We start from the raw sequence: 11,426 nt of genomic DNA on the forward strand, positions 1-11,426 counted from the left end.
GATAAATGACTCCTAAGTAGGTAACCGTTCCTCTCCTGAAAATATGCATGGTACTTAACTAAAAATAACTCTTGCTAAAGAGAGATAATCACTCAACCAAGTAACTCAAATCAGTCTTGTTAATTAAACAAAGGACAATTCAGAAGTTAAATACATAATTTGTATACATCTAGTATGTGTGTATAAGCCACAATGTTTATTTACCTTGTAGTTTGCTCGCCGGATGAAAAGAGAGGGTGTCTCACGCTCACCTTTTGTCACTCGTCTTTGTTTGTTTTTACGTCTTGTCACGTATCTCTACGCCACTCATCTTTGTTTCTTAGCATGTCCCAGTTTACGCGAGTCGGAAAACAAGCAGTGCCTTTCTAACTCAAAAGTCAGGTCCGCAAAGCAAAACTGGACTGTTTATTCGTTATTTATGAATCGTGCCTTCAAGTCTAACAAACACTCTCGAATGTTATTCAGATGCCTCAAAATTAATAGACTATGTGAACTTTAAAGCATTACTCTGTTGCATTGTTGTCTGGGGCAAAGCAAATGTTCACCACAGAATGAGAATCATATGCATTTATGCAAGTGAACAACCACACGAGGCTGGAAGTGTGTTTGGTGAATTTGTTTAAAGGCCAATATTAGCATACGGCGACAGACAGGCAGAATCCTGACGGCCGTTCAGAGCGCCGTTTTCATACGGGGTCCTCTGGTGCCAGTCAATCAGCCCACGCCCCACAAATGAACTGAGGCGGCCATCAATTTAAATCTTTCACGTTGATGTTAAAGGTCACGACCTTTCTGCAAGCAGTTGATCACTAAGGTGGCGCCCGAGGAGCTGGAAAAAGTTTCATTCGGAGAATTTTTTTTGTTCTTCTCCAAGCCCCAATACGCATAACCTTTAAGATCAACATCACTATGTGATGCTTGGATTAATGATGAGTTTACAATAGAATATACAGCTAAATCTACCATGTGATGAGCTTGAGATCTTAAATTTGCTTTTGTTTATCCTATCTCGGCGCCAACTTCTTCTTACCCTTCTTGTGTGACCCCGAGGCACAAAGTCACTTGATGCATCTCCCCTATTTTAAATACACACAAACTCCCTCCTACCGCTGGGTACCCTGGTTGAGCTGTAGGATCTCCGTGGAGGTCGGGAATTCGCATCCCCTTTAGGCTACTCCTGGGGTGCATTTTTCTTCGCACACATATTCACACTCAAACAAACATAGCAGCCTTTACAGAAACTCGCGTAAACACCCATTGTGTCTTAATGAGAGAAGGAAATGGCGACAGCCGTGTGAAACGTAGCCACCCAGGACTGACCCGGGGTTCAGGGGGCGTAAGCATCTTGGCAGGGAGTCGATCTCCCGGCGCTGATCAGAGGGCCGCTCCACCGGGGCCACTCGCTCTGGCGCTGCTGCAGAAACCGACTGATTAAACGCCACTGTCATCCAGCACAGCCGCTACACAGAAATAAAGCTTCCTTTCCTTTTAGATATTTTTTTTTCCACTGTTTGTTTGTCAGTCTCCTTTGTTTTCTTTGTCCTCTGTCGAGACAGCGGCGTCGGTGGATTGGAGCTACGAGCGTGAGGGATTTGTGCGTAATTAGCTGAAACGCTCACCCAAGCAAGTGCGAAAAGTTAAATTTTCAACTTCCTGAACTATAACTCCCTTTTAACGGGATTTCTCTGACACTCGAGCTTCACGGCGGGGATCAAAACATTGCCTCATGGTAGAAACATTCTTTTATTTCAGTCTTCAGTGTGTGGACATCAAACCAGTGCAGTCAACTTGCAAGTCCCATTAATAAGTTGTGCAAACTTGAAATTGTTTGTATGGAAAAAAATAATATATAGGCTTTAGCTTGGCTGAAATGTAAACCAGCAAAACCATAGCCGCTGCACGATCGCTGTCATGAGATAATTTGTCCACTGTCAAATTCATAACGCCGTTTCAACCGTTTGTTTAAAAGTCTTTTCCAACTTTAATTACTCTCCTCTCACTGCTGCCATGACACCCAACTAACGAAACTGTAAACAATAGAAAGGATTGGTTCAGATTGCTATATCTTCAGAGTTGGAAACTAACCATAGGAATTCACTAGGACAAACTTTTTACACTAAATCCAAAGTCAAATAATAATTGTTTCTCCAAATACCACCATCAGTGCCAGCATTAACTTTAGTCTAGTGGCGTCACCAGCCCTGAAATATCAGCATCCATTGCTATTCATCCTAGTTCAAATGAATTAGACATCGGTCGCCATTGCTGACAGGTAATTATTTAAGATATGTTAGTGTGGTGTTTATATTATGTTCGTATATTCATATTCTCAAGACACAGTTCACACACAGTCAAGCATTAACACTGCGTCTAGATTGAGGGTTAATGTACTTAAGAATTGAATTCAAATGTATTACACCTGGATGATGTTAAACATTTAAAAAGAAGCACGTCTTAAACATTAAATTTGAATCTTTCATATTTTAAGTTGAATACGACTATTTTATAAATACATGGTTGCGTATAGGTCGTTTGAATATTTAATTCAGTCAGTCTCTAGAGTATCACATTTTGGGAACAAATGTAGGAGAATGAACTGAAATGTGTATGTTGAAGTGTTTAAGACTACTATTTTTTATCTTCAACCTAAACTGAAGCACTAGACGTATAGTAGAAGTCTCCACATTTTTAACTAAGCAGCAGATGTGTTCCCTAAGACAGCAACAACAATGCTAGAGCTGGTGTAGCGGTTGGTAAATCTTCCACCCAGAGGCGAGGTTCCGAGTTGGAATTTAATTTCTTGCCAATGTGAAATTCACATGTTGCCTTTGCTGTTCTCTTCATGCTTCTGTAGGTGTTCTCACTTTACATCCTTCTGCATTGCAAAATCATATGATTTAATTGAAAGCCCAAAAAAGTCAATTGTGAAGAACACTAGTGACTTTGTAAGCTGTGGTTGTCCAAAGAAACAGTGCAGTAGTACAGAGCTTTAGACAGTGGCAGACCCACTATCTTTCTTAGGTTAAAAAGTATAGTAAATTAAATGAGTGGATATCTGCATCAATATGAAAATGAGCTGTCATTCTAATGAAAACTGAATTTCGGTCAGAGGTTGGGGACGGCCGCTTGGTGCATCCTTTCTCGGCATCCACTTTGAAGCCAATTCACAGTTGTCTGTTGTGTGGACTCGGGCCTGTCTGTCTGTATAAGGTGAGGATTTATCATAGTTGACTGCTCTGACATTCTGGCACCAATAGAAGGTTTGAAAACTCTGCCCATTATCTGTGCCCTCTGGCCTATTTGGGCGAGCCATCCAAGGATGGGCAGCAACTCTGGCAGCCTGAGGCCAAACTTTCCTGACTGCCAGCCCACTCATGCCACATATTCTGTGTCAGCAAGCTTTTTGTTGGTTGGCCTCAATAAGGCTCGGTGTGCTCCAGAGCAGCAGAAGTTCAATTTGCTGTAGGAACAGGAATAGGCTTTGTTTAACGTAAAACAAAAGTTGGATCATGAGATTTTGTGGAAATGGGCTGTCTGTGACCCTAACAAGTCTTGCCCTTGACTGATGCAGTTTGGTCAGTGTTTTGTTTTTCCCCCAGCTGAACTGGCTGGATCATTTTTGGGACCTGGACACGGGGACCATAAAGGAGGACACTCAGTGGTGTGCCCTTGCAGACAATAGAAACTTTTTGCTTGTACGCCCAAGCAAGTTGGCTGTTTGAAAGTTGGTCCCTCTTATTTCAAAGTCGCTTCGCAGCCTTTGCCCTCATTGTGGCAGCCAGGGGTGCGGAATATTTCTTGGCAAGCAAGGAAAAACTGAGCTTTATCTTGTCTCATCCCAGGGGCAGAAGAGGGAATGGAGAGGAAATGTGGAAGTGAAAAGAGGGGAAGGTGATGACGGGGCTGGGGCAGTTTGGGCTGGGTAGGGAAGCTATAGCTGCCAGCACAAAGGATGCTTCTCCGTCTGTTTTTCAGCTCCATTAATATCACAGCTCCATCCTGCATATATATCCTCATTCATTATTCATGAGGCGTCCGGCAAAGAACGCGAGCGGAGAGGAAGGTGGGCAAGCAAAGGCCAGAGATAGCTCCAATCAGTCCCGCTTTAAATGACACTGAGCGACAGCACCTGGGGTTTTATGGCGCTCTGCTCAAATGAGACACTGTGCTGTAGTTAAGAAAAAAAAGAAAAAAGAAAAGAGTCCAAGTTGGCCTGCTGTTAATGACCAGCAGGAAGCATTAGGGGCTGCAGAGCTCGTAAAGCTCGGCTCCACGCTGGCTAACAAATCTGCACAAACTTGAGCTACACTGCGGCACCTTGTGAGCATGAAAATTTTGCAATCCAGCTCAAAGACGACTAATAGTTTGCGTAGTTTTGTAAAATTGCACAAAGCTTTCACATAGGGCTAACATGGCCTATTCATAATACAAAGTTGTTGATTCGCTAATATCAAACGTTTAAAGATTAGACTTTTCAATGTTGGACCTTGAGGAAGTTTCACACTAACAGTATTTTTTATGGACTATGACACTATGATAAAAAGACTTGCAAGATCCAAGATTGGATAAAGAAACAGTCCAATTACCTCCTTTGTCTTGGCCAGTGCTTTTGATCCAGAAGGATTTGTCCAGATTATATTGCCATGGAAGCATAGAGAGTCTGAAGTCAGATTTAGAAGCAGCGCAGTTGAGCAAAACTCTAAGAAATGAAGACTTAATACCTTTTCTTACAGCAAATTTGGATTTGTGGTAGTTCTTAAAAGTCAGTGCTTCTGGGAGTCGAGCTGAGAATTGAAACATGATCACAAATATTCCTAAATTCACACTATTACCATTTCAATTAATTTAGTCATGTGTCCGATTATATAATTTGTATGTAAGATGCGTGTTACATTATTGAAAGATCAAATGAAAACTACATTTTCTCATGTTATGTGTGTCTTGGGGTAACAAAAGCAAAATCTATCTTCTGAAAAGAAGCATTTAAAATATAACCTTTCCAATGGACAGCATTTTACATATTATTTTACTGTAATTCGTATCCTATGCTTGGCTGAAAATAATAATTTAGATTTGAAAAGATTTGGAATCCATCAATTCTATTCATATTGCACACCATTTCTTTATCTGGTACATCGTCATGCTACAGTAGTTGTTTTAGAATTCACCCTTAATAACTTGCTCTTCTTTACATATTGATAATAAATTGTGCTCTTGCTGAGTGCTGCGTGAACATTTATACTTGGTTTAAAATAAACAGCTCATTTAGATCAATGAAGCCACTGTCACTTGGGCCCTAACAAAGGTTTGGCAAGATTGTTGATCAACATAAATGAAATCAAACCTCCAATGGATAGTAAAAGGCAGTTTAAGCACAATTTGTGCTAAGCATTTTGCAAAAGACTGATTTTTTTTTTAACGATCTCATGGGGTCTCCTGGTGAATGTGTGTGTGTGTTTGGAGTGAATTGCGTAAGTGTGTGTGTGTGTGTGTGTGTGTTTTCATGAAGTCTCAGAAATGGTAATGCCCTTAACCCTAATCCCAATGCAGGAGAGACTTAACAGTTGGTATTGACTTTCTGAACATTTACCATTGAGGATTCAAGACTATCCAATTCCATTTCAACTGGGGCTGTAGACGGAGAGAGGAAGTCCCCAGGCGCCATGTTGCTCGCACGCAAAACGCACACACACACACACAAAAGCTGTGTTGAATGAGTTATTCTCCAGTGATATTGACGCAAACGGATTTTAACCCTTCTCTGCAGCAGCCTTACTGAGGCAAACACACACAATGTAACAAAGGGTCTCTTGGTGTGTGTGTGTGTGTGTGTGTGTGTATACCATTTCAACTGAATTTGTCTTTGACAAAATCTAACCCCTCAAAAATCTGTTCAAATATAAACATTTGGCTTTTTTCCCTTCTCTTTTTTAATTTTAATTTTATTTTATTTTTTACAGTTATCCAGGTTTTCTCTCTTTACTTTTCCCCCTCATTACAGTGTTCCAACCCAAGCTATTTGTCAGTCTTAGGCCCCTTCCCCAGCCCCACCCATACACAGTCTCGGAGGATTGATTTCACTCAGCCTCATCCTCCTAGGATGAACCCCCTTCCTCGGCCCACCCACATCATTTATACTTGTGAGCATTAGGACTTGTCACAGCCTCTCAGTCAGGCCCTTTATCCAAACGGGCCATAGATTCTCATTAAACGGGTTGAATCTCCACTTCCTGACACAGTGGCCATCACATGTCCACTCTGCCACATCTCCAACACTGACTATTTGTCCCATCTAACTGGACAGAAGTAGCGAGGCCATTGCTTTTATGGCATTTCTGCTATTATATCAAACTGGCAAGCATGCACTTTTACGACACTGCATGATACTTCAGGCTCAATGGTGGGTGGGGAAAAAAAAAACTAGTACCAATAATGTATCATAATGCGCTTTACGTGTCAGTATTATTGCCTGACTCCACTTAGCATAACTTTACAGTTATAATTCCTCACTACATATTACTAACACTGCTTGTGTATTCATTCACCTTTCTCAATTACATTTTTATCTTATCTACGCGTCTTCCCTCTTTTTATCCTTTGGTTACAAGAACTGCATTCCCATTCGGTGTCCTCGGGGCAAAATAAGTCATATTGGGATAGACATGCTACTTTTGAAGAATATACTTATTTAATGATGTTTTTGTTTCATAATTCCCTCTTTTCCGTCATTTTCGCAGTTTCGCCTAAACCCTTTTCTGCCTAGTTGCATTCTCTGAATAAACAACACAATATAAGCAACCACAATGGGAGTATACAAAATTCCCATGTGGCATATTAAAACTGTTTCAGTCTTTGAAGATACTTAGATTCATCGTTCTCTGGTCTGTCTAAGGTGGCCCGGTGAGCGAGTGGTTAACGCGCCGTCCTCACAGTTCTAGGGTAGATGGTTTGATCCCAGGTTGCTCCTCACTCTGTCGAGTTTACATATTCTCCCTGGGCTGGTGTGGGTATTCTCCTGGTACTCCAGTTTCCTCCCACCTTCCAAAGACATGCATGGTCGGCTGGTTAAACACTCTAAATTGCCCAAAGGTATGACCGTGAACGTTAATGTTTGTCTGTCTCCTTATGCCCTGCAATTGGCTGGCCACCAATTATGCATGTGCCTCACCTGGTGCCTGTAGTTAGCTGGGATGGGCTTCAGCACCCCCCACAACTCTTGTGAGGATCAGCGGTTCTGAAAATGAATGAATGGACTATCTAAGCAGCTGAACAGGATAGGTCCCTGAACGGGTGGCCAGCTCACACTAATACCTAGAGGAAATTTACAGTGTCCAATCAGCCTACCATGCATGTTTTTGGTATGTTGGAGGAAACCGGAGTACCCGGAGAAAACCCACGCAGGCCCAGGGAGAACATTCAAATTCCACACACCAAGATCGACCTGGATTTGAACCCAGGTCCCCCACTGTGAGGCTGACGCGCTAATCCCTCATCCGCCGGGCCGCCCATGAAATATTTAATATAAAATAAAATAAAGTCATAACAATTTACATGCAATATGTTTTATATAAATGGATAATTCCGCGATTTCTGTTATTTTAAAATAAGCTCAACGGGAAGAGGTGTTAATAATCATTTTACAAAAACCTGGTGAAAGATAGCAGCGTTGTCTAGTCAGCAAATGAGAAGCACTCCTCTGAGGCTTAGTTAGTGCTGGGTCACTCATCTGCCGTCCAGATTTCTGAATGCCCAATCAAATCCCAAAGTCTTGCCTCTATATAGTGTGTGCGTGTGCGCGAGACCAAATGTTGAGTAGTCTCACGGGGATGTCCGCAAAGTGTCCTCGGGGTCTTTGTTTCACTAAGTATGATAAAACATGCTTCTACTGTACACACACGTGATCAAATGCACCCGAATAGCAAAGTCCTTACACTTTTCTGACCCCAACACACGCATTGATGCTAGAATGTGCTCTAAGATTGACTGGCAGGTTATCTATGTGGCCTCTGAGCCTGTTTATGTGTGCAGCGTGCCCTCCCGTGAAGGATAGAAAAGAGAAAACACATAGAGGACAGTGCAGTCTGATGTAAAAAATAAATGGTCCAACTTCCTCCATAGTCCGAATTGGTCTTCTCCCCCACATAAAAACTGAGGCGGTTTATTTGAGTATCCAAGTTTGAGTTTGATTCCTACATTGGTTTTCATGTTGCCGCCCGTGTATATATTTTTGATATTATACATCAACATTTAATAGCAGCGGGAGGGCGGGAGCCGTCTCATTTTTTCACCTCAGTGTGAATGCGCCAGATCTGTCACCATGCGGGGGGTAGAGAGAATGTCACGGAGGAGGTATGTCTTTCTTCATCGTATCCATCCACATAGTATTTTAATTGGCTTTTCTCTCAGTGGAAGAGGAGAAGGAACAAAGGTGAGCTGAGGGATGAATCATGTAAGGGCGGAGGCAAGACGTTGCCGCGGGTTGCTGATTTTTGCCGGCCAGCTATGTGGCCTCATCATTGTGACCGTCACATTAAGACACACGCAGCCGGTTGTCTGTCAGGCCTCGGCGTCACCTCCTGTTTCCACCTGAGCTGGACAATGACATTCCTTCCATTTTGGATCAGGTTGCCGACTCGCAGTGACCGACAAAATCGACCTGTGTCGAAATACTAGGTGTGTGTACAGGGTGTATAAAATATGTTTGTGTGTATGTGTGTGTGCATGTTGTATGTTGATGGTTGATGTTACAGGCCTGGAGGGCAAATGCTCTAGGCTGCTCTCGTTAAGAACCTGTCAGTCACTAGCAGAGAAGAACCACAAGGAGTCCAAATTGCAGCATTGAGGGTGTGTGAATGTATGTCTAGAGTGTTTGTGCGTGCAAAAAAAATGCACGCACACACACTCTGGCTATTCCCTGTACACAAAAAAAGTAGTGAATGAAGTATATGCATGAGGAATGAGTGCGGTGTAACATGAAGCCACACTGCCCTCCAGTGGGGATCAAATCGTTTCATCACTATCTTCGCACACATTTTTGTCTAGAAACTGCATGTTATTGGGCTTTTTTATTTGCTGCCCTAACAATGTTGGAAGGTTGTGTACTTTTGCCTTTTAAAAAGTGTCTGGTTTGGTGTAAATTGCCCTCAAGAGAGCAACTGCACCTGCAAAGTATATAAAAATGGTGACACGGAGGAAAAGATTAGGTGTTTAAATGCTTGTTAACCCTTGTCCCTCCACTTCTGACATATACATTTATTTAATTATTAAATGTTCGATTCTATTTCATCCTCCTAAATATTTTTGTTGTCAATATAGAGTGCTTAATGAACGCAACAGACACTGTAGCAAAGTCAGCGTTTTGTAAGGACCATGCTCAATAGGACACACTTTGTGAGCAAATGTGGTTTATAATGAAATACTTTGGTGACGCATAGCCATTATTTATGTTTTATTTAGGCATTGTAATGTTCAAAAAATGAAAGAGGAGGGATACATAGATATGTTACATATTGTTTCTACCAATCATGAAGGGCTTCTTGCTTTTTGTGTCCCCCCGCTCCTGAAAAAAATAACTTATTCAGTGGCCACCATTGTGTTAAGACCTTTCTATGAAATAATTATGTTTTTTTATTTTGTTATTTACCCTCACACGGCACTCACTGGCCGCCGTTAAGGGCGCTAGACACTCAATACATTTTGATTTTAAATTGGTGCCATAAACAGTGTATATTTCTACTTGTATTCATTTCAATTTCATGAGTTTAATTTAATTTTATTTTTTTAATTCATACATTTACAGTGGTACCTCTACTTACAAATGTGTCTACATAAAAAATATTCAGGTTATGAAAAGCTTTCATGGGAAACCTTTTGTTCCAATATACGAGAAAAATAAACAAACACCCAAGTTACAAAATATAGATATAAAATTAAATATAAATTCACTTCTTGTATTCATTTTATTGGCTTAATAAATAATGGTCTTATTGTTTTCTTTTTTTGATATATATTTCATAGAAAATGTGTAAACTTTTATCATGTTTAAAGGGTGGAAGGGGCTAGTAATACAGACCATGGAATGAATTGTACCAATTGACGGTAAAATATGCTTTTACTTATGAAAACTTCAAGTTGCAAATGACTAATTTCGCAAATAGAGGTACCACTGCATTTTTACCACTAGAGGAAGCCTGCAAACAACATTTTGGAAGTCACTGATCATTCCTTTTGATTTTTTTTCACCCAATAAAGTGTAGTATTTTCATTGATACTTGAACATTAAGAGCCAAAATTCTCCTTGCTATCCGTGGTGCAATTCATAGACCGGACGAAAATGGAAATGCAAATCTCTTTAGAAGATTGCACTTACCTGCTCCCCTCCACTGTCATTTCTGCAATCACTCACACATGTAAGAATTATTCATTCATTCATTTTCCAATGGTTGTGTGGGATGCTGTATCCCAGCCAACTATAGGCAACAGGCAGGGGACACCCTGAAATGGTACCCAACTGCTCTGGTTTTAGTGGTGAGTTGGAGATCTGAAATCCAAAATAAAGCCTAACTTTACTCATCACATCATCAACACAGCTCTATCAATATATATTTATTGCCTTTGGGCAGACTCTCGATTTATTTTGAGTATTCTGTGAGTGAATTCAAAACAGCTCCAGAGCTTCCCCTGCAGGTTGATAAGTGTAATCAGACAACCCTTAAAGTAGCACCATCACATCAGTGTGTACTCTACTGAACGCCTAAGAGATTTGACCTTGTTCAACCACAACCCATAGTCTTTTCTCTTGTACAATAACACAAAAAAATCATTTTAAAAAACGTTTACATGCTATTTCCCTTTTTGGAAGTGGCTACCGAGTAATGTCACGGATGAACACTTAGTCCTCTGTATTCATTTTTATTCTCCCCAAAACAGAAAAAATATATACCTCACATTTCTGGAATCGAGGGTTCGATCCCAGGTGGGTCCTCACTGTGTGGAGTTTGCATGTTCTCGCCTGGCTTGTGTGGGTTTTCTCTGTTCTGGTTTCCTACCACATCCCAAAAATATGGTTGACCATTCTAAATCGTGACCGGACGATTCGCCGAAAGGCGTTTCGCTCCACAGATGGTTCGTCTTTCAGGGGAATCGTCCGAGTACCCTCTAAATTGGCCATAGGTATGGGTTTGTGTTTGAATGGTCTGTTATCTTGCGCCATGCAATTGGCCATCGTTGGTTGGCACCCTCTATAGCCTTTGTGAAGATAAGCAGTTCTTAAAATGAATGTATGAATGAATGAATAAAACCCAAGCCAAGAGGACCAAATCATTACTAGCTTGAAAATTGCTATTCTGGGCACTTTAACATTTTTTTTTCAAACCTGGTAAAATGATATCCGAGGTTATGAAATGATGGAGGAAAAGTACACCTTA

Source organism: Stigmatopora nigra, chromosome 5, assembly GCF_051989575.1.
Source record: "Stigmatopora nigra isolate UIUO_SnigA chromosome 5, RoL_Snig_1.1, whole genome shotgun sequence".
Taxonomy (NCBI): Eukaryota; Metazoa; Chordata; class Actinopteri; order Syngnathiformes; family Syngnathidae; genus Stigmatopora; species Stigmatopora nigra.